This window comes from Sphaeramia orbicularis, unplaced genomic scaffold (genome assembly GCF_902148855.1).
Source record: "Sphaeramia orbicularis unplaced genomic scaffold, fSphaOr1.1, whole genome shotgun sequence".
NCBI classification, from domain to species: Eukaryota; Metazoa; Chordata; class Actinopteri; order Kurtiformes; family Apogonidae; genus Sphaeramia; species Sphaeramia orbicularis.
The window spans coordinates 53,044-78,722 of NW_021941704.1; the positions used below are offsets into that span (position 1 = coordinate 53,044).

The window sequence follows — 25,679 nt, forward strand, 5'->3', positions numbered from 1 at the left end:
GTCTTTTCCTTTCATCCTGTTCTTTCTCATGTCGTTGTGTCTTTTATGTCATTTCTGTTAAACAGTTGTTTGTCTTTTATATTTTTTCCTCTTTTTTTGTTGTTTTCATTCAGTTCCATCTTTGACTTTTTTCATCATTAATGTCATTTTTGTCCTTTGTCTTTTGCGCTGTTCATTTTGTCTTTAATGTAATTTTTTAATCTTTTGAATCATTGTTGCTGCTTGCTTTGACTTTTTGCATAATATATATATATATATATATATATATATATATATATATATATATACAGTACAGGCCAAAAGTTTGGACACACCTTCTCATTCTTTGCATTTTCTTTATTTTCATGACTATTTTCATTGTAGATTCTCACTGAAGGCATCAAAACTATGAATGAACACATGTGGAATTATGTACTTAACAAAAAAGTGTGAAATAACTGAAAACATCTCTTATATTCTAGTTTCTTCAAAGTATCCACCCTTAGCTCTGATGACTGCTTTGCACACTCTTGGCATTCTCTTGATGAGCTTCCAGAGGTAGTCACCTGAAATGGTTTCCTAACAGTCTTGAAGAAGTTCCCACAGATGCTTAGCACTTGTTGGTCCTTTTGCCTTCACTCTGCGGTCCAGCTCACCCCAAACCATCTCGATCAGGTTCAGGTCCGGTGACTGTGGAGGCCAGGTCATCTGGCGCAGCACTCCATCACTCTCCTTCTTGGTCAGATATCCCTCACACAGCCTGGAGGTGTGTTTGGGGTCATTGTCCTGTTGAAACATAAATGATGGTCCAACTAAACGCAGACCGGATGGAATGGCATGTCACTTCAGGATGCTGTGGTAGCCATGCTGATTCAGGTTGCCTTCAATCTTGAATAAATCCCCGACAGCGTCACCAGCAAAGCACCCCCACACCATCACACCTCCCCCTCCATGCTTCACGGTGGGAACCAGGCATGTAGCATCCATCCGTTCACCTTTTCTGCGTCGCACAAAGACACGGCGGTTGGATCCAAAGATCTGAAATTTGGACTCATCAGACCAAAGCACAGATTTCCACTGGTCTAATGTCCATTCCTTGGGTTTCTTGGCCCAAATAAATCTCTTGTGTTTGTTGCCTCTCCTGAGCAGTGGTTTCCTAGCAGCTGTTTGACCATGAAGGCCTGATTCACGCAGTCTCCTCTTAACAGTTGTTGTAGAGATGTGTCTGCTGCTAGAGCTCTGTGTGGTATTCATCTGGTCTCTAATCTGAGCTGCTGTTAATTTGCGATTTCTGAGGCTGGTGACTCAGATGAACTTATCTTCAGCATCAGAGGTGACTCTTGGTCTTCCTTTCCTGGGGCGGTCCTCATGTGAGCCAGTTTCGTTGGAGCACTTGATGGTTTTTTGCGACTGCACTTGGGGACACATTCAAAGTTTTTGAAATTTTCTAGACTGACTGACCTTCATTTCTTAAAGTAATGATGGCCACTCGTTTGTCTTTACTTAGCTGATTGGTTCTCGCCATAATATGCATTCTAACAGTTGTCCAATAGGGCTGTCAGCTGTGCATCAACCTGACTTCTGCACAACACAACTGATGGTCCCAACCCCATCAATAAGGCAAGAAATTCCACTAAGTAACCCTGACAAGGCACAGCTATGAAGTGGAAACCATTTCAGGTGACTACCTCTGGAAGCTCATCAAGAGAATGCCAAGGGTGTGCAAGGCAGTCATCAGAGCTAAGGGTGGCTACTTTGAAGAAACTAGAATATAAGAGATGTTTTCAGTTATTTCACACTTTTTTGTTAAGTACATAATTCCACATGTGTTCATTCATAGTTTTGATGCCTTCAGTGAGAATCTACAATGAAAATAGTCATGAAAATAAAGAAAATGTGAAGAATGAGAAGGTGTGTCCAAACTTTTGGCCTGTACTGTATATATATAGTTTTTTTCATCTACCTTCAATTTTTCTATTGTTTTTTGTCTTTTGTCCTTTTTCATCTTTTGCACCATCTTTTTGTCTTGGTTTTGTGTTTTAATATTTTTTTTAAAAATCTTATGGACAATTTTTTTACTCGCTTTGACTTTTGCATTTATTTTCTTATTATTTTGTCTTTTATATAATCTTTTTCATATATTCACTGTCTTTTTCTGTTTGTCTTTTCTATTTTTTTGTCTTTAATGTTTTCATCTCCATTAATTTTTGGATTTTTACATCTTTTGTTTTTATGTGTGTTATTTTTCATCATTAGTTTTTGTCTTCTACATCGTTGTTTGTCTTGGTTTTGTCTTCTTTGTCTTTTTTTTGTCTTGCCTTGAGTTTTGTGTATTTTTTTATTTATTTACTTTTTACAGTTTTCATCTTTTATCGTGTTTTTATCTTCTGTGCTGTTTTCATGATCCTTCCTGGTCTTTTCGATTATTTTTCATCTTTTAATTCGTTGTTTGTCTTATACATGTTTTTTGTTTCATTTTTTATCTTTTGCACTGTTTTTGTCTTGTTTATTTTATTTTATTTTTTAAACCTTTTGCATAATTTTTGTGTCATTTATTTGTTTTTCATCTTGTTTTCCTGCCACATATTTTTTTCTTTTATATCGTTTTCCACTTATTTAATTTTTTTCTGTCATTTGCATCATATTTCTTTCTTTTATGTCGTTCTCATCTTGTTGCGTCTTTTACTAATAATTTCAAACTAACTTTCACTCCGGCCCAAACATCAGCCTTTATTTATTACGATAATTATCAATATCGACTCATAAGACGTTGAATTTATCGCCACGCTGGGGGATTATCGTACAGAAAAATATCCAAAGGCTTCGAATACGAACAAAAACCCAAACCATGAAAATCTGTAAACGTCCAAGCTGTAAATGTTCTGTGTTCAAACGTTAAACAGACTCAGTAAAAGCCGACGCTCTGTGTGTTTGTTGGAGCTGTGATTTCTCCGCCCATACGTCCCAACATGCACCAGGACACGCTTTACCGCCGCTGGAGCAGGGGCTTATGGGTCGGACAGCATTCAGCCTCAAGCTAAACAGAGATGAGAGGTTTCCTGTTTCCAAACCACTCTGACACACATAAATAAAACACCACAAGCACACGACACGGCCCCGACATGAGTGTGTGTGTGTGTGTGTGTACAAAATACACAAAATATGACCACACATGTTCAGTAACACTGGCCCTTCAAAGAGCTTTAATCCACTGTCTGATTGTGTGTCTGTGTGTGTTACTATGTGTGTGTTACTGTGTGTGTGTCTGTGTGTGTTACTGTGTGTGTTACTGTGTGTGTTACTGTGTGTGTTACTGTGTGTGTGTTACTGTGTGTGTGTCTGTGTGTGTTACTGTGTGTGTGTCTGTGTGTGTTAGTGTGTGTGTGTCTGTGTGTGTTACTGTGTGTGTGTCTGTGTGTTACTGTGTGTGTTACTGTGTGTGTGTTACTGTGTGTGTGTCTGTGTGTGTTACTGTGTGTGTGTCTGTGTGTGTTACTATGTGTGTGTCTGTGTGTGTTACTGTGTGTGTGTCTGTGTGTGTTACTGTGTGTGTATCTGTGTGTGTTACTGTGTGTGTATCTGTGTGTGTTACTATGTGTGTGTCTGTGTGTGTTACTATGTGTGTGTCTGTTTGTGTTACTGTGTGTCTGTGTGTGTTACTGTGTGTGTGTGTTACTGCATCTGTGTGTGTCCGTGTGTGTCCGTGTGTGTGTGTGTGTGTGTGTGTTGCTAATTGCTGGTCTTGGTTGCTTATTTAAATGTGAACAAATGGACTCAGATTCATTAAGACGCACACAGAACTGAAAATCCTGCTGAAACATTGATGCTGCCAGCGGTGAATCATTCACGAGTCGACACAGCTCGTTAGGCGCGCACGTGAGAGCGCCGGCGCGCACGTGCACGCACCCGTGCACGTGCATGAATTATACAACCGTGATATGAAATATTGAAGAGGACTTCAGCTGTGATCTGCATCAGTCCAACATCAGCAGAAGAGTCCGAGAAACAGCAAACGACGGCCAAACAACCACAGGCTGATCAATACGGATCAATACGGATCAATACGGATCAATACGGTAATGGGATGATCTGATAAACAGCAGGGTTTCAGCTCCTTCAGATCCTACTGTAGGTTCACCTCCTGCTAATTCATGGACTAAATGAAAGCTCAGTCAAACACAGTGGAGCAGAACATCTGATCCTGTAGCTGAACCTATGCACAGTAACACAACAGAAGAGAACAGAATGGACAAAAACACACTAAAACACACTGTGCCCTGATGGAACACACCTGAAAGTAATGCAATGGAATGGAAAGTAACAGAATAATGTGGCAGAAAAGAATGGAACATACTTACTGTAACAAACATAAATTCAGTCCAATGTAATCCAACGTAATGCCAACATAACGTATCGTAACACAACACAACATAAAGTAATATAATGTAACATAAAGTAATATGACATAAAGTAACATAACCTAACATAATGGAACTTACTTTACTGTAACATATGTAAATTCAATCTAATGTAATCCAATGTAATGCCAACATAATGTAATGTAACATAATACAACAGTGTAACGTCACATAATGTAACGTAACGAAGTAACGTCATATAAAGTAACATAACGTAACATAATGTAACGTAATATAATATAACATAATGTAACATACTTTACTGTAACGTACCTAAATTCAATCTAATGTAATCCAATGCAATGCCAACATAACAGAAAGTAACATAACATTACATAACATATGTAACATATTGTAATGTAACAAAGTGATGTAACCTAATGTAGTGTAACTCTAACTTCTATTACACAGTAACACAACTTCATGTATTGTAATGAGCTGTAACACACTGTACCCTGGTGAAACACACCTTAATGTAACGTAATGAAATGTAACAGAATAATGTTGCATCAAATAATGTCAAACTTTACTGTAACGTACCTGAACTCAACCTAATGTAACCGAACATAAGAAGTACCTCAGTATAAATGTAATGTAACTAAACCTACTGTAATGTCCTAAACCCTAGAACAAGTCAACATACTGACCTAAAATCTGACCCTAGTCCATCCACCTACCAGGTCAGCTGACACATTCTACAGCAGGGTTCTAAACTGTTCTTTCAGGTTCCACATTCAGTCTGATCTGATCTGATCTGCACCAACCAGGAAGATAAGAACAGAAGAACCTGTAAATAATGACAACTGACAATTTATGACTGTGTTTTAGAGCAAAAAAAAACATTAAATGATGAAAATACTTACTTTTATAAACTATCCAAACAAAACAGATGTGAAGAACCTGAAAAAACATTTCTTCAGTAAAATCAGTGTAATTTTCTCAGTCTTCTTCCTCCACTTCTCATTAGTCCATGTGCATTCTGGATCAGATCTCCAAAGACACTAAACACTGAGGAACAGGAAGAAAAGAGTTCAAACTGGACTGAATTTAATACAGACATTTCAGGTTGGACACATTTGTTCAGGTTAGTCACAGTTTATTGGTACAGGAGAGTTTGGAAATGGAAAGAGTTTCACAATTTAATGTGATTTTTTGCACTAAAACAAACATTTGCAGTTGTCATTATTTACAGACATAATGTCATATTATCTTTCTATCAAACCCAGTAGTAAATCTGCAGTGGTTCTTCTGTGTGGGTTCTTCTGCTGTTCTTATTGGACTGTAGATCAGATTGGTCTGGATGTGGAACCCACACTAACATGAGTTCCACAGCCTGGACTGTGGAATTTAGACACTTTGGAAATTCATCCCAGGGGTCGAATTGGAACCTTTGGGGGGCTGGATTGGAACTTTTGGGGGGCCAGATTGGAACCTTTGGGGGACTGGATTGGAACCTTTGGGGGGCTGGATTGGAACCTTTGGGGGGCTGGATTGGAACCTTTGGGGGGCTGGATTGGAACCTTTGGGGGGCTGGATTGGAACTTTTGGGGGGCCAGATTGGAACCTTTGGGGGGGGCGGATTGGAACCTTTGGGGGGCTGGATTGGAACTTTTGGGGGGCCAGATTGGAACCTTTGGGGGGGCGGATTGGAACCTTTGGGGGGCTGGATTGGAACTTTTGGGGGGCCAGATTGGAACCTTTGGGGGGGCTGGATTGGAACCTTTGGGGGGCTGGATTGGAACCTTTGGGGGGCCGGATTGGAACCTTTGGGGGGGCTGGATTGGAACTTTTGGGGGGCCAGATTGGAACCTTTGGGGGGGCTGGATTGGAACCTTTGGGGGGCTGGATTGGAACCTTTGGGGGGCCGGATTGGAACCTTTGGGGGGACACATTTGGGCCCTGGGATGCATGTTTGACAGCCCTGGTTTAGAGGGAAGTCAGAAGTCTGGTACCAGCGTCCAGAAGCCCTTCCATCATAAACCCAAACCTAAACGTGAACGTACAGGTCCATGAAAGAGCGGACGGTAAAAGGTTCCAGGGGTCGACAGTTACCTGATGGATGTTCACAGGTTAATAAATTCTTATGGTCGGCTGGTTCCTGCAGTTCCTGAAGGGCCACGCGTACGTTCGCTGGACAAACATTTGGACCCGCAGTGTTAAAAATACTGCAGGAAAAAACTCAGACCGACAACCTGAGGCAAGAAAAGTTCAGTTTTTGTTCAGTTTTTCATTTTTTTTTTTTTTTTTTTTAAAGGCACAAATAAAAGCTGGAGTTAAAAAGGAGCTGCAGCTTTTTTTCAACAAAAACGACATCAGCACGACACCAGATCTGGTCAAACACACCAGGAGTCCATCACATCACACTAATAGACTGCCAACTGGACAACGCACACACACACACACACACACACACACACACACACACACATTAGAACACAATGGCACACACACACTCATTCAGACAGAGGGCGGCGACCTGCTATTACTGAGCTTTTCTGCTTCACTGCAGTCTGGTAATGATGGTCAGTCCACAGTGTGTGTCTGTGTGCGGTTGTGTGTGTGTGTGTGCGGTTGTGTGTGTTCGGAAACTGGTAATGTACTGGTTCAGTAACTGAGTGATTGACAGCTAGAGAGAGAGAGAGAGGGGGCGAGAGAGGCTGACAGACAGTCTGACAGCGGAGAACGAATAGAAACGGAAAAAATGGGAAAAACAGGGAAAGTGTCGACGAGTGTTTGACCCGACTCCGATCACGTCCGGAGTTCGCAATCTGAGCGCCGACGCACACACAACACCGACACAACCCAACACGACGGGGTTTTAATTAGTGCTGTAGTTTTAGTTGAGTGATCAGCTTGTAAAACTAACAATGTTTGCTGCCCTCTGCAAAAAAAACCAAAACACAACAGCTAATTTAATTCCACACACAGGTTGGATCCATTTGGTTTTGTGCTTATGTGTCAGCCGCTGCAGCGCCGCTCGCTCATTAAAGTCGATTTGCTGCTGCAGCGTCTGGTTTTAATTCGGTCTGATTATGTTACAGTTTCCACAATCGCTCTCATTTCCACGCTTCAGTTTTTTACAGCGTTTAACACGGATCAGAGTGGAATAAACTCTGCATACTCTGGTGTTACTTTCAAATGTCTGCCATCAGCACTTCCTCACTAATATCACACAAACTTACTATAAAACTATAGATAACATGTTAGAATATGACAACACACTTACTTTATTATTACAGATGCTTTATTATTTATTTCCACTCTTACTTTCTAATGGGTAATTGTCTGTTTTTACTGCTGTTTTGATAGTTATTGTTATTAGTACTATTTTCTTTCCTTTTCTTTTCTAATATATGTGCATTCGGTGTTGTGCTGATACTGGAACCTTAATTTCAATAAAGTTCTGTCAAATCTAATCTAATGTAATTTAATCTAATTTAATAAATTCTATTTGAATCTAATTGAATCCAATGTAATGTAATCTATTCTATTCTATTCTACTCTATTCTACTCTACTCTATTTTAATGTAATAAATTCCATTCCATTTTAATCTAATAAATGCTATTTTATTTTATTCTATTCTAATTGAATCCGATCCAACCCTAATCTAATTTAATCCAATCTAATCTAACCTAATGAATTCTATCGTATTTCTAATCTATTTTATTCTAATCTAATGGAATCAATCCTATTCTAATCTAATCCAATCCTAATCTAATTTAATCTAATGTAATCTATTCTAATCTGATCTAGATTATTCTATTCCAATCTAATAAATTCTATTTTATCCAATTCTAATGTAATCTAATCTGATTTAATGTAATGCAATCCAATGTAATCTGATCTAATCCAATCCAAATTAATCTAATCTGATCTCATCTCATCTAATCCAATCTGATCTAAAACAATCTAATCTGATCTAATCCAATCCAATCTGATTTGATGTAATGTAATCCAATTTGATCTAATCTAATCCAATTTAATATGACGGAATCACATCTAATCTGATCTAATCTAATCTAATGCAATTTAATCCGATCGAATCTGATCTGATCTAATCCAGTCCAATCTAATGTAATCTCATCTAATTCAATCCAATCTAATCCAATCTGATCTGATCTAATCCAATCTAATCTAATTCAAACCAATCTAATATAATGTCATGTAATCTAATCTGATGTAATGTAATGTAATATAATTCAATCCAGTCCAATTTAATCTAATCTGATTTAATCTATTGTAATGTAATCCAATGCAATGTAATGTAATGTAATCTAATCTCATCAGTATTATTTTTCTTATATTTCCTGCTTTCCAGACTTGGGTTTGTGTGTGATCAGTTTGGACCAAAGTGGGCGTGGAACTAAACCAGATCAATGTGAGCGCGTGCAGTGGCAGCGCCCCCCGCAGGCCGCCCTTAACGCCTGCTCCAACGCTACATTTCATCTTCAAAGTGTCCATTAACCTTCAGTTTGGTACGACTGATCGGTTTCATGATGAGAGCTCCATAAAGTCCACTTATCCAGCCCAGTCCGACCTGATTCCACACAGATGAAGCGTCGGTGTCATTTCTGTCTGCGCTCTGCCTCCAAATGTCACAAGTGAAGTCAGAAGTGAAGCCCCGCGCTCTGCCACGACACGCTGAACTGGGTTTATGGACCCGCCGTCCCATAAAAGGTTTAAGAGTCCAAAGTAATGTTCATAAAAGATGGAATATGAGCATTATTTTGTCAGGCTGGGATCAGGCTTCTTCCAGTTGGGAAATGTTCAGGAGTTGTTCTTTTGATGTTGGGTTTGGGTTTCAGTTCAGAAACAGATGAAGGAGTGAGTGGACGAGCAGCGAGCCCATCAGCCTCCAAACTGGAAACACTGGTGTTCTCTAGGGCTGGAAGAAAATATGGGCTCTGCAACATATCGCAACATTTCATTTCACAATACTGTACGGATATTAAAAAGTACTGTATCGATATTTTTAGGTATTTATTCAAATGCAGATATTGTGGAGGTTCATTTTAGTTTTTCTTTTTTGTTTATACTTTATCATTATTTAACAGTTTTATAAAATAATGTTTATTTGAATCCTCCTAAAAGCACTTTTTTCTGTCTGAGGCAGATGTTGGTTCCTTTGTTTGGATTGAACTCAAATCTTGTTCTGATGTTAGTTGTGAACTAATAGAATCTGAACATTTGAACAGGATCTGAAACTGGAATGTCTGGAAAACACAGTTTCAGTTTGAACACAGTTTGAACATTTGGTGATAGAACATTAGATCCTGTTGGGATCAAATACAAATGGGTTTAGGATTTGTGCAGATTTATGATGGAATTCAATTCTACAAGGAAATAATCATTCTGTTCTGGGTTCCAGTCCTGTGGTTCTGAATGCACATCAATCTAACAACAGAAGTGGGCGGGACTTTCAGTGGAGGAGAACTGAACTCATCCAATCACAGTCCAGATCTGACTTGTCTCAGTAGTCTCTTTTCCATCAGACATCTGCACAAAACTTGACCCATTTTTACTAAATGAGGAAAAAACACAAGTGCATAATGTCGGTTTTTCCATTAAATCAGAAATGCAATGATTTGTTTATTTATTATGGCAAGATGACATGAGAGTCCTTCCATAAACATGACGAACATAAATGTGGTGTTGGTTTACAGATCATAAATGTGGTGTTGGTTTACAGATCATAAATGTGGTGTTGGTTTACAGATCATAAATGTGGTGCTGGTTTACAGATCATAAATGTGGTGCTGGTTTACAGATCATAAATGTGGTGTTGGTTTACAGATCATAAATGTGGTGCTGGTTTACAGATCATAAATGTGGTGTTGGTTTACAGATCATAAATGTGGTGTTGGTTTACAGATCATAAATGTGGTGTTGGTTTACAGATCATAAATGTGGTGTTGGTTTACAGATCATAAATGTGGTGTTGGTTTACAGATCATAAATGTGGTGTTGGTTTACAGATCATAAATGTGGTGTTGGTTTACAGATCATAAATGTGGTGCTGGTTTACAGATCATAAATGTGGTGTTGGTTTACAGATCATAAATGTGGTGCTGGTTTACAGATCATAAATGTGGTGTTGGTTTACAGATCATAAATGTGGTGCTGGTTTACAGATCATAAATGTGGTGTTGGTTTACAGATCATAAATGTGGTGCTGGTTTACAGATCATAAATGTGGTGCTGGTTACAGATCATAAATGTGGTGTTGGTTTACAGATCATAAATGTGGTGCTGGTTTACAGATCATAAATGTGGTGTTGGTTTACAGATCATAAATGTGGTGCTGGTTTACAGATCATAAATGTGGTGTTGGTTTACAGATCATAATGTGGTGTTGGTTTACAGATCATAAATGTGGTGTTGGTTTACAGATCATAAATGTGGTGTTGGTTTACAGATCATAAATGTGGTGTTGGTTACAGATCATAAATGTGGTGTTGGTTTACAGATCATAAATGTGGTGTTGGTTTACAGATCATAAATGTGGTGCTGGTTTACAGATCATAAATGTGGTGTTGGTTTACAGATCATAAATGTGGTGCTGGTTTACAGATCATAAATGTGGTGTTGGTTTACAGATCATAAATGTGGTGTTGGTTTACAGATACATTCACTCCCTCCACCAGGACGGACTGGGATCACTGTGCTTTGTGTGTGTGTGTGTGTGTGTCTGTTAGCAGGATAACTCCAAAAGTTATGGACGGATTTTCAGGAAATTTTCAGGAAATGTTGATACTGGCACAAGGAAGAAATGATTACATTTTGGTGGTGATGGGGGAGGGTGGGGGGGCAGATCTGTCTTGGTGGAGGTCTGTGCTCTGTGAGTGCTTTTCTTATTATATATTATTTTCTGTATATTATGTACACATGTTATAAACTCACCTTTTCAGAGTAGCCTACCCACCATAAGTTTTACCCTCCATTGTATGTCTTCATTTCTATATATCATCATTATTCTTTTATCTGTTTATTTCTTTGTATTTCATGGATTGTCTGTTTTATCTTGTACAGTGTCCTTAGGTGTCTTGAAAGGTGCTTATAACTACATTTTTTTTATTATGATGATGATGATGTAGTATGGGGGCGGACGTGGCTCAGGAGGTAGTCCAAGGTCGTCGTCGAGGTCGTGCAATAACCGAAGGGTTGGCAGTTTGAATCCTGCTCTGTCCTAGTCATGTGCTGTTGTGTCCTTGCCTCCAGTGCTGCTGCTCACACTGGTGTATGAATGTGTATGAATGTTCGGTGGTGGGAGGGGCCGTAGGTGGTGGTGGGAGGGGCCGTAGGTGTGAACTGTCATTCTGTCATTCAGTTTACCTCCACCAGAGTGAGAATGTGTGAGTGAATGAATGATGGATCCACTGTACGCTTTGAGTATGCGTTCACAGAAAAGCACTGCATAAATCGAATCCATTATTATTATTTATTCGCCCTCTATCGTATGAAATTCTAAAATGATTGGGTTTCCTGGTGTGTCCACACATAACGACACGTTTGCTTTAAAACTCTTCTTCACTTGTTGTAACGTCCGTCAACATCGGGTTTTTTTTGTTGTTGATGTGACTCTAGTTGGTGTCCGATCAGCTGTTGAGACCGAAACAGTTCCAGGTGTTTTTCAACTGTCGACGTGAACCAAACATCAGAAACGATAATACAGACTTAAAGCTCAGTGTTTGGATCAGATGTGAATAAGACTTTCCCTGTAAACGCTCAGGTTTCAGCGTCATATGAATCTGTGCGTCTGTGGTGGTCGTCTCCTCCTTAAACTTTTCTTCTTCTTCTTCTCATCCGTCTTCATCTCTCTCTCTCCTGCTCGGCGTCGGTGTCTCTCGTCCGTCTCCATCAGTCCACATTAGGCCTCTCTCTCCTCTATTACCTCCTCCGTCGTCCATTAGTAACACCTGAATCCTTCTATTAGATTCCGCCGTCGGCCTCATAAATTCAGCCAGCGGAGCCGAGGCGAGCGTTCGCGGGTGCCGCCGCCGCTCTGCTCCGTTTTTGATAATGAAAGGATCCGGACTTAAATTCACATTACCTTTGTAATGTACTTCATGCTTGATCATATCAGGCTCTTTGATTTTATTAACGCCTCCGTCTGTCTGCCCCCAAACGACGTTTCCTCCAACGACGCCTTCGTCCTCCGCCGCCGCTGAAGGTCGAGGTCGCCGGCCGCCGGATCAACTCGCCGGCTGCAGCGGAGCATGATGGGAAACTTTCCTGACAGGGTTTAAGGTGAGAAAGAGGTGGTTCAGGATTTGAACAGATCAGTTAAAGTCTACTCAGATACTGATATTTACTCAGAAAAATAAACAGTGAAAGAGCAGAAGGAGGCCAGAGTTTCACAATAAAAGCCCAGAGGAATTAAAAAACACACACATGGGTCAACTATAAATGCTTTAATCCTGTCATTTATTGTTTTTAATCCAGGTATTTCATGACAATAAGGACTTAAGGTTTTATTTTCTCTTCATTCTTTAACTCTTTAAACTGTCAAAGGTTTTAGTTTGAACACTTTTAAGGTGAAATATCCAGGTTTTATTCTTCTGATCATTTTTCCTTTTCAAAGTATATGTTTTTAATATAATTAATGTCTTTTCTTTTAACTTTTTCTTATCTTAAATCTATTTTTATGCCTCTCCTGTGATCCTTTTATGTTTCATGTAAAGCACTTTGAAATATGCCGTACAAATAAAAGTGCGTTACCTTTTATTGTCTACATTTTAATACAAATATCTGCTTTAACTCTGAAACTCCTTCCATTGTCAAAAATCTCCACATCAAGACAGAAATGGATTAAATGGATGAAATAATAACAGAGAAAAGGGCAATGCAATAATAATGACTGGTAATAACATAATAATAACTAATAAACAATAATGTAACGAGACAAAACAAGTCAAAACACGAACACGACTGTTTAATACAACATACATCATGTGTTTAGACATGAACATTTTCGAATGTATCTGTCGTGTTATTTTATTGTTTTATCCCTGTTTTTTTTTTTTTTTTACCCAAACCAAGTTGTTATTGTGCTTCATCCATGTACATATCGGTAAGATAGTGGGTTTTTTCTTTCTTTTTTTTTTTTTTTTTTTTTTTTTTTTTTACAGTAACAGTGCTTAGTGTCCAAAAATGTCTAACGTGTGTGTCATTTTTTTCAGTGAAAATTCAACCTTTGAGACGCTTCAGAAATGTCATTGAGGGAAATAAGTGAAGTTAAATTGTGAAAATGTGTCGTCACAGTGCAGATCCACCGTCTTCCTTTTGAGAAAAATCTGAATAAAAATAGATGGTAATGATTAAACTGATCTGTGAGCGGTCGTTACTGGCTGATCTATGCCTGCATTTCAACAGAATCACAAAACATCACCAATTAACTCAGACAAATTTCATCTATGAATCATTAAAAGTGAGTCTGTGTATTCTAATTTTTTACAACTGTCTCACAGAAACTACACACTTCTAAATAAATGTAACGACAATTTTGATAAAGTTCTTTTATTTCAACAAACTTTCAGCAGGAATGTGACTGTATCTGTTTTTCTTGGACTTTTGTTTGTGTATGAAATGACACTTTGAGTTCTAAAATGTCTGACAGTTATAAAAGAAACATTATTTTAACAGATGAGGTGTAGACACAAGGGTGTGTGGTTGCTATGGTGATCCCACCTCTTTTACATGATTATTATGGGGACTTATGTGGTTGTTATAGTGATTCCCGCCTTTTTTATGTGGTTGTTATGGTGATTTCCACCACTTTCGTCAGTGACGTACTGGTATTTAACTTCAGAGAAACAATCATCATTTCCCACAATGTGAAAATGTTTTTACTGTGATGGAGAAGAAACTTGGCTGATGATAGACATTCTCCTTCTGATTTATATGTGTTGTTCAGAAAGAAAAGTTTTTGTTGTTTTCATCATTTTTGTTTTGTTGCATTTTTTATGACATTTTCGTCTTTTCATTACATTACGTTACATCTTTTAAGAATTTTTCACTTAATTTTTTTGTTACTTTTCTTTCTCATTTTGGTCTCGTTTTTAATTCATGTGCTAGTTTTACGATCTGGTTGTTCATCCATGCTGCTCCACTTGTTCTACACTTTATTACTTTACAGATTTTTTTTTTCTTTTTTAACAAAACGGAGGAAGTAAATCTATTTGAAAAACCTCAGTGTGGACGTGAGCCTTAGAATGAACAGAGGTGGACCAGAGCAGAGCCTTCTGTGACTCCTCTGCTCCTTCACATTCACTTCCTTCATACTGGGCTTTTCCTGTTGCTGTTCCATTGTTATTCTGAAGTCAAATGTGTTTTTTCACTGTGAAGTCTGAACATCCTTCAGCCCAAACTCATCCCATCTGCAGCCTCTGTGCAGAACGTGAGCAGCAGAGTACAAAATGCAGGAAGTCAAAGGAAAAATAAAAGCAACTGATTGTCAGATAAAATAATGTTATTGTAGGAAGGTGACAGTGTGTAAATAAATCTGTGTATGTGTGTAAAAGTGTGCCACGTATAAATGAATAAAGGATCAAATCACATTCAGCCGCAGTCAAATGGAATTTCTTTGTTTCTGCTGCGGCTTTAATTAAGTCTGTTTGTTTTCTGTGTGAAAACACTGTTGTTATTGACATCTGTCAGCACACACACACACACACACACACACACACATACACACACAGAGATACACACACACACACATCTACACACACACACACACACACACACACAAACACACACACACACACACACATCTACACACATACACACACACACAGATACACAAACACACACACACATACAGATACAGATACACACACAGATACACACACACACAAACACACACACACACACACAGATACACAAACACACAGAGATACACAAACACACACAGATACACACATACAGATACATACACACACACACACACACACAGATACACACACACCTACACACACACACACACACACACACAAACACACATCTACACACACACACACACACACACACAGATACACAAACACACACACACACACATACAGATACAGATACACACACAGATACACACACACACAAACACACACACACACACACACAGATACACAAACACACAGAGATACACAAACACACAGATACACACATACAGATACACACACACACACACATCTACACAAACACACACATACAGATACACACAGATACACACACACACACAGATACACAAACACACACACACAGATACACAAACACACACAAACACACATACAGATACACAAACACACACACACACACACAGATACACAAACACACACACACACACATACAGATACACAAACACAAACACACGGATACACAAACACACACAGATACACAAACACACACACACAGATACACAAACACACACACAGATACACAAACACACACAAACACACACAGATACACAAACACACACACACACAGATACACACACACACAGATACACAAACACACACACACACACACAGATATACACACACAGGTGCACAAACACACACACAGGTACACAAACACACAAACAGATACACAAACACACACAGATACACAAACACACACAGATACACAAACAGACTCACACTCATTATCACACACACAAACAGATACACAAACACACACAGATACACAAACACACACAGATACACAAACAGACTCACAGACTCATTATCACACACACAAACAGATTCACAGACACACAAACTGACACACTAACAGACTCACAAATGGACTCACAATCAGACACACAGACTCACAGACACACAAACAGACTCACAAACAGACTCATAACCAGACACACCAACAAAAACAGACTCACAGACACAGAAACACACACAGACACACAAACAGACTCACAAATGGACACACAAATACATAAACAGACACACAAACCGATGCACACATAACACACACACAGACACACAAACAGATAAACAGGTGTACAACAGACATACAATTAGACACACAGACTTAAACAAATGCATAAACAGACACACACAAAGGGACACACGCACACACAAAGGGACACACACACACACACACACACACACAGACACACACATGCTTTTGCTGTGTGTGCACTTTGTTGCTTCATAAATATGATTCCCTGTTTTCTCCTGATTGGGTTTTCTGCTGCCGCGGCGACGGGGGAATTATTGATTGATTTACTCACCGCCTCGAAAATAATTGTACAGTCGCACGTGCGCACACACACACACACACACACACACACAAAAAAAAAATGAACATTAGCATTTAAAGAGGGAAAGTTTCTCCATTTAATAACCAAAGTGATCAATGTGTAATTAGAGCTGAAGGCCGACGCACCGCCATGATGGATGGACGTGCACGCCGCGCTGCCGTCAAGTTCAGGACGTTTGACCTTTGACCCTTCAGCCCAGCGGTCAGGTGCACCCAGGGGTCAGGTTACAACCGCACAATGAAATCTGAATAGGACAACAGTTGACATCAGCTGTAGTTTAGCTGATACGGTTTGGCTTTTATTCTCTACCTCTGAATCCAAATATCTGAACCTGAACCACTTATAGCGTTAAAAAAGTTTCAGTTTTAAAACATTTAAGGTGAATTATCCATGATTTTACTGTGAATCTTTGTGCATCTTTACAACAATCACACCGATACAGATGGATGAAATGATATCAAATAGAAAAGGCCGTGCACTGGTACGACGGTGCATTAAGGCCACGTCGGAAAAATAAAAACGCTGTCAGTACGAGAATAAAGTCGTAAAATATCAAGATAAAATCCCTAATTTTATGACAATGAAGTCGAATACAAAATGAGTCATAATTTTATGAGTGGAGCCAAAATATTATGAGAATAAAGTTGTAGATTAAAAAAAAAAACATAATTAAATGAAAATAATGTCGTACTTTTAAAAGATTTAAGCTGCAAAATTTTTCGAGAACAAATTCGCAAAAGTGCGATTAAAAAGTCATAATTTAGAAATTGTAAACCATCAGCCTTGTTGATGACAGTGAATGCAACAAGCAAAACAGCAACTTTCATTTCTGTCGGAGCAGACGACTAATGCTAATGTGTTGATGGTGGGCGGGGCTAATAGTCTCTGTATTAGGTGGGCGGGGCTAATCGTCTCAGTATTAGGTGGGCGGGGCTAATAGGCTCAGTATCTGTCCTTTGTGCGTAAACCCCAAATGAAAGTAGAACGTCAGAAAATGTTCCCAGTTCTACATTACCTGACGAGTGCGTACGACTTTATTCTCATAAATTCTATTTTTCCTGCCCGTTTTTAAATTATGACTTTATTCTCGTAATAGTATGGCTTTATTCTCCAAATATGACGACATTAATCTCATAATATTACGACTCCATTCTCATAAAATTATGTCTGTATTTGACTGTATTCTCATAAAATTACAGGTTTTATCTTGATATTTTAGGCCTTTATTCTTGGAGTGATGGATGTTTTTATTTTCCTCTGTGGCCCTAATACTCTGCCGTACAGTGGTGAAGAAGGACAACACAACAATAATTATAAGAAGTAAAAATAACGGCATCATGTTTGGTTTAATCATCTTCATGTTCTATCAATATGACCTTCAGTTCAGTTGAGTTCATTTATCTACAGTACAGAACCACATCACCTGGACCTGAAGACCTGAATCTGAAGACCTGGACCTGCAGATGTGGACCTGCAGATCTGGCCCTGCAGATGTGGACCTGAAGATCTACACCTCAGACCTAGACCTGGTCCTGGATTTGCAGATGTGAAACTGAAGATCTGGACCTGAGGACCTTGACCTGCAGACCTAGATCTGCAGACATGGACCTGAGGACGTGGACCTGAGGACCTAGACCTGCAGACCTGAACTTGAGGATGTGGACATGGGGACATGGACCTGGTGACCTGGGGACCTAGACCTGAGGACCTGGACCTGAGGACCTGGGGACCTAGACCTGGGGACCTGGAGCTGGAAACCTGGGGACCTAGACATGGGGACCTGGACCTGAGGACCTAAGGACTTAGACCTGAGGACCAAGGGACCTAGACCTGGGGACCTGCACCTGAGAACCTGGGAACCTAGACTTAAGGAACTAGGGACCTAGACCTGAGTACGTAGGGACCTGGGGACCTGAAGACCTGGGGACCTGGACCTGGTGCTGTGATAGTTTTAGCTGAATAAAGGATGTGAGGCCATATATGTGTGTGTGTGTGTGTGTGTGTGTGTGTGTGTAGTGTGTGTGTGTGTGTGTGTGTGTGTGTGTGTGTGTGTATTAACAGGACTTTATGGAGCTCGTATCATGAAAATTGATTAGTCGTACAGAAAAGAAGGTTAATCGAGGCCTTAAATAAGGCCTATAACTCTGCGGCTGTGGGTGCGTCTGTGTGTTACCTGGCAGGTGGAGGTGGGAGGTGTCACCCCCGGGTGCTTTATGGCGCCGCCGGCCTTAACGACGCCTAACAAAATGTCAGCGGCCGACCAATGACGCGCCGGCGGCCGAGAGAGAGAGATTTAGTCGAGTGGGAAGTCTTTAAGGGTGGGTTTGGAGAGATAAAAGAAAGGAGGGGGAGGGGGAGGGGGAGGGGGAGGGGGAGGGAAGAGGGGGCAGGTCTAAATCAGCAGAGGCGTTAAAGAGCAGTGGGATTCTGCTGAGGAGGCGGTTTGAGCCCCTGTCACAAATGGAACAGAAAGGACTGAAGGTCTGGACTTTGGACACATCCACAAAGTCCACCACAACATCAAACACCAGCATCAAACACCAGAAACACCGTCATCAAACACATCAAACACCAGTATCAAATGCCAGTATCAAACACCAGCATCAAACACATCAAACACCAGCATCAAACACCAGAAACACCAGTATCAAACACCAGTATCAAACACCAGCATCAAACACATCAAACACCAGCATCAAACACCAGAAACACCGGCATCAAACACATCAAACACATCAAACACCAGTATCAAACGCCAGTATCAAACACCAGCATCAAACACATCAAACACCAGCATCAAACACCAGAAACACCAGTATCAAACACCAGAAACACCAGTATCAAACACCAGCATCAAACACCAGCATCAAACACCAGAAACACCAGCATCAAACACCAGCATTAAACACCAGAAACACCAGCATCAAACACCAGCATCAAACACCAGCATCAAACTCATCAAACACCAGCACCAAACACCAGCATCAAACACCAGAAACACCTGCATCAAACACCTGCATCAAACACATCTGGACAGATCCAGAAAGTCCACAACCACTGGGTTTACAGGAGGTTCAGAGGCATCAAACGCACCATCAAACACATCAAACACACCTCTTTAGTGCATGTGGGTCACTTCAGGGTCACATTCAGTTCAGACTCAGAAGTCACATTTAATGTAGAATATGAACCAACACACAAAAATCGGACCAATGGCCCTGTATCTTAGCGGCCAAATTCAAAGCTTTGATAAATGTATCCAGATCCATTTATTCTCCCTGATATCATTGATACTGATTTATTGGATCAATCCACTTCCTATCTGTTATAATGGGAAAATTTTTCAAAGTCGCACCAAATCCAGAATCAGATCTGGATCCAAATAATTTCAGTACTTTGTGTTGACATCATCATACAGCAGCTGTATACCAAGTTTGAAGTCTATCAGAACTGGAGTTTCAGAGAAGAAGACGATTGAAAGTTTTGTAACGGACGACAGATGACGACAGACAACGACACCGACAGATGACGACAGATGACGATGACAAACGACGACAGATGACGACAGACGACGACAGATGACGATGACGAACGACGACAGATGACGACAGACGACGACAGATGACAAACGACGACAGACGACGACGACAGATGACGATGACAAACGACGACAGATGACGACAGACGACGACAGATGACGATGACAAACGACGACAGATGACGACAGACGACGATGACAAACGACGACAGATGACGACAGATGACAACAGATGACAATGACAGACGACAACAGATGATGACAGACGGTGACAGATGACAAACGACGACAAACGACGACAGACGACGACAGACGACGACAGATGACGATGACAAACGACGACAGATGACGACAGACGACGACAGATGACAAACGACGACAAACGACGACAGACGACGACAGACGACGACAGATGACGATGACAAACGACGACAGATGACGACAGACGACGACAGATGACGATGACAAACGACGACAGATGACGACAGACGACGATGACAAACGACGACAGATGACAACAGATGACAATGACAGACGACAACAGATGATGACAGACGGTGACAGATGACAGACGATGAGGCCTGTCGGCCGGTAAGCTAAAAGTCAGATCTGACCCATAAATCTGAATAGTGCATCAGACCTGCTGTGAACGGAGCCCACGTCTTTCCTTCTTCTTCTTCTTCTTCTTCTTCTTCTTCTTCTTCTTCTTCTTCTTCTTCTTCTTCTTCTTCTTCTTCTTCTTCTTCTTCTTCTTCTTCTTCTTCTTCTTCTTCTTCTTCTTCTTCTTCTTCTTCTTCTTCTTCTTCTTCTCGGTGGTGTTTCCTGGACTTAATTCAATTAAACATGTCAAATCCACAGTCGCTGTTTTATCAAACGTCCATCATTCTCGTGCAGATTCAGATGAAACGGTGTCTTTTGTTTTAATTAAATCGTTTCACGGCTTCAGGCAACAGAAGGCTTCACTTTTTTAATTTCACCTGCTTCTGATTCCTCCCACTCATGGAAGTGACAGATGGAAACCTCGTATGTCAGCCCACAGCCACTTCTCCAGAACATCAGTGAAACTCCAGAACTCAGTCCTGTCTCCTTTGGATTCCGATGTTTCTGACTGTTGTTGCACTGATGCTGTTTCCTATTGTTACTGAGGGAGTTCAACGGAGCATTTCTTTTTAAATATAAAACCTCTGGTACAAATTTAATGTTTTACTAAATGAACCAAGTCCTGTTTCAATCAGACCAAACATACAGGTCATCTGTCAGGTTGGTTTTCTGATTTATCGATAATACACGTATAAAAGAAAACCCGATCCAGAGACTAAATATAAACAAATAATGACAATGGATCCAGAGCAGTAGAGTCACATCTGACTGAATCTGAACAGGGATTGGTCGACGCAGCTGTCAATCACATATTTCAACGCAGTATCATGAATTAATCACACCAATTAAAAGTGGCGTATTATCTGTACGCGTTGTAAGCTTTCAGCGTGCATATTTACGGCACAGAAAATAGCACGCCATTTAGCGTGATTAGTGGCCATTAGCAGCTAGCGCGATTAGTGCTTAATTGATTTTTGCTTTAAAATAGAAGAATTGAAATTGAATTTCAAGGCATTTTTCAGATAAACCAAATTTAAACCAAATTTTAAAAAACGGATTGCTCTTTGTTTTCTCTAATAACAAAAAAGAAAGTTACTACCTGACAAGAAAAGGAAAAACGGACCAAAAACACCTGTTTTTTTCATTATGAATCTTCCAGTTCGTACAAAATCTGGAGTTCGTAGACATTGGTGGAGGGAGCATGACTACGATGTCCAGATTTCGTACAAACCCATCGTTGGTAATAATCTTTGTAACCTCATTTTTTTTAGACAGAGAAAATGAAAATCAATCTGCTTTTTAAATTTGGTTTATCTGTTTTGACACTGAAAAAGAAAAAACGCCTCAAAATTCAATTTTAATTCTTCTATTTTAAAACGAAAACCAATTAACCACTAGTTTTTCTTTTGCTTCGGAAAAGAAAATCCAATTACCAACAGATCCACTGACCATGCTCCCTCCGTGAATGCCTACGCACTCCAGATCTTGGACGAACTGTAGAATCTTTGTGACCTTGATGGCATTAGCGCTCTTTTGTTGAAAATTACAACATCCGGTCTCAGAAAATGAAAAAACAGGTGTTTTTGGTCCATTTTTCCATTTCTGTCAAGTAGGAACTTTCTTTTTTGTTATTAGAGAAAATGAAAATCAATCCATTTTTTAAAAATTTGGTTTATCTGTTTTGACACTTAAAAAGAAAAATGCCTTGAAATTCAATTTTAATTCTTCTATTTCAAAACGAAAATCAATGAACCATTAGTTTTTCTTTTGTTTCCGAAAAGAAAACCTGATTACCAACAGATACACTGACCCTTAATAATCTGAACATTCCATTAATATGATGTGAGGTATAAATGAAGCCCCTGGTGCTAAAGTACTGCAGTCACATTTTTGGACATTTCCCGCTGACCAAATAAACACATTGTATTTGTTTAAGTCCACCCTATAAATACTTTTACAGACTGTTTTTGTGACGTCAGTACTTTTAACACCAGGGTCGTCGGATGTCCTTCAACATAAACACGTGGTCGCTTCTACCAGATGAAACCACGAACCGTGGACTCTGACCAACTTTAACTCTGCTCGGTGTGCTGGTGGGTTTAACTCTGCTCGGTGTGCTGGTGGGTTTAACTCTGCTCGGTGTGCTGGTGGGTTTAACTCTGCTCGGTGTGCTGGTGGGTTTGTTTAACTCTGCTCGGTGTGCTGGTGGGTTTGTTTAACTCTGCTCGGTGTGCTGGTGGGTTTGTTTAACTCTGCTCGGTGTGCTGGTGGGTTTGTTTAACTCTGCTCGGTGTGCTGGTGGGTTTGTTTAACTCTGCTCGGTGTGCTGGTGGGTTTAACTCTGCTCGGTGTGCTGGTGGGTTTAACTCTGCTCGGTGTGCTGGTGGGTTTGTTTAACTCTGCTCGGTGTGCTGGTGGGTTTGTTTAACTCTGCTTGGTGTGCTGGTGGGTTTAACTCTGCTCGGTGTGCTGGTGGGTTTGTTTAACTCTGCTCGGTGTGCTGGTGTTTTTTTTTTTTTTTTGCTTCAGGTCGCTGGTGTTTCTGGCGTTTGTGGCGTTTGCAGATGGCGGCTGCAGCGGCGTGCGTTCCCCGTGATAAGACTGTTTCTTGTTAATTAGCAGCTTTGTGGTGGAGACAATAGACACTAATAACGTCTTTGTTCTGCTCAGATTGCTTCGGTCTCTATTAAAAGTGACGACTTTCCTGTTTAACCTACTTAACAGGAGAAAGTGTGCGCAGGATGATTATTCGGATTTAAAGCTCAAAGCTGCAGTGACCTCCAGCTGCTGATACTGAACCCTCCGGGCCGCCGTAGGCCGCACAAACACGACGCTGACGGACTGAAACGGGAGGCGTCAGATCTGTCAGCGACGCTGAAACAGACAGGTGTTTGGAGGGAAACTAAACGCTGATTTTGTGGTTTGTGTTTCCCACAGGAAACAGTGGGAGCCACTTTGATATTCAGACCGTGAACATAAAAGAACAGACGCAGAGACACAGGGAGTCGTCTGCAGCTTCACAGCGAAAATCAGACAGAAAATCAGACAAAAGTCAGACAGAATCCAACGAAAAGACACATCACACACACGTATGACGGAACGACGACGGGTTAACAACACCACAAACCGACCGCAACGACTGTCAGGGAAGAAACAAGAGACATTTAGACGAGAATACGAAGAAAAACACATGAAAACAGAACCAGTGTCCCTGTATTACGGGTTCTGGGTTCCAGTCCTGGTTCTCAGTCCCGGTTCTGTTCTGTGTTCCAGTCCTGGTTCTGTTCTATGTTCCAGTCCTGGTTCTGTTCTATGTTCCAGTCCTGGTTCTGTTCTGTTCCAGTCCTGGTTCTGTTCTCTGTTCCAGTCCTGGTTCTGTTCTATTCCAGTCCTGGTTCTGTTCTGTGTTCCAGTCCTGGTTCTGTTCTGTGTTCCAGTCCTGGTTCTGTTCTATGTTCCAGTCCTGGTTCTGTTCTATTCCAGTCCTGGTTCTGTTCTCTGTTCCAGTCCCGGTTCTGTGTTCCAGTCCCGGTTCTGTTCTGTGTTCCAGTCCCGGTTCTGTTCTATGTTCCAGTCCTGGTTCTGTTCTATTCCAGTCCTGGTTCTGTTCTCTGTTCCAGTCCTGGTTCTGTTCTATTCCAGTCCTGGTACTGTTCTCTGTTCCAGTCCCGGTTCTGTTCTATGTTCCAGTCCTGGTTCTGTTCTATTCCAGTCCTGGTTCTGTTCTCTGTTCCAGTCCTGGTTCTGTTCTCTGTTCCACTCCTGGTTCTGTTCTCTGTTCCAGTCCTGGTTCTGTTCTGTTCCAGTCCTGGTTCTGTTCTATGTTCCAGTCCTGGTTCTGTTCTGTGTTCCAGTCCTGGTTCTGTTCTCTGTTCCAGTCCTGGTTCTGTTCTGTGTTCCACTCCTCGTTCTGTTCTCTGTTCCAGTCCTGGTTCTGTTCTCTGTTCCAGTCCTGGTTCTGTTCTGTTCATGTCCTGGCTCTGTTCTGTTCCAGTCCTGGTTCTGTTCTGTGTTCCAGTTCTGGTTCTGTTCTATGTTCCAGTCCTGGTTCTGTTCTCTGTTCCAGTCCTGGTTCTGTTCTGTTCCAGTCCTGGTTCTGTTCTCTGTTCCAGTCCTGGTTCTGTTCTATGTTCCAGTCCTGGTTCTGGATGCAGATCAATCTAACTATAGAAGTGGGCGGGACTTTCACTGGAGGAGAACTGAACTCATCCAATCACAGTCCATATCTGACTTCTATCAGTGACCAATAGGAACTGGACTGATATGTGGAACCATTGACATGTTCTAAACCACCAACAGATGGACCAGGAGAAAGAAACAGGGAGAAGATTTGAAAAATTCAACAAAAATTCAAAAATCTTAATTTCTGAAAACTGTGACCTAACTTTGTCGACACTGTCCCAAGAAAAAAAAGATAAAATTAGAAATGAATGTGACCAGTAGATTCATCAGAGGATGACTGAAGAAACTGGTAACGAAGATGACAACAGCAAGAAAAACGAAGGCGAGGATGAAGAAGATGAAGATGCCAACAATGAAGAAGACAACGATGATGAAGATGCTGGTGATGATGATGGGCACAGCGCCTTCAAAAAGACGTACGAAAACTAAAACAATATATGATGAAACTGGTAAATGTGGAGTAAATGCAGGAAAATCGACAGGAGGAGTTTGGAAAACAAACTGAAATGGAACGAAAAAGCAACACTGACATTCAAACCAAACTGGTGCACTTCCTGTTGGGTTTGGCCCCAGCAACAGTTTTTGTGGAAGATACAACTGGAAATAATAAAGAATATGCAAATTAAGTATATTAAGCCCAAAATGGTGGACTTCCTGTTGGGTTTAGATTTTGGCTCCAAAAACTGGACTTTGTAACTTTTTTATTTTTTTTTT

General features: G+C 40.5%; 1 long non-coding RNA gene across 1 annotated transcript; it reads left to right on the plus strand.

Annotated features, from left to right (window-relative positions):
* Nucleotides 1-2,861: 2,861 nt before the first annotated feature.
* On the plus strand, nt 2,862-17,712 carry LOC115416845 (uncharacterized). Its single transcript, XR_003935033.1, has 4 exons — nt 2,862-2,873; nt 9,767-9,770; nt 17,487-17,510; nt 17,569-17,712. It is a non-coding gene; the product is annotated as an uncharacterized LOC115416845 (long non-coding RNA).
* Nucleotides 17,713-25,679: the final 7,967 nt, after the last annotated feature.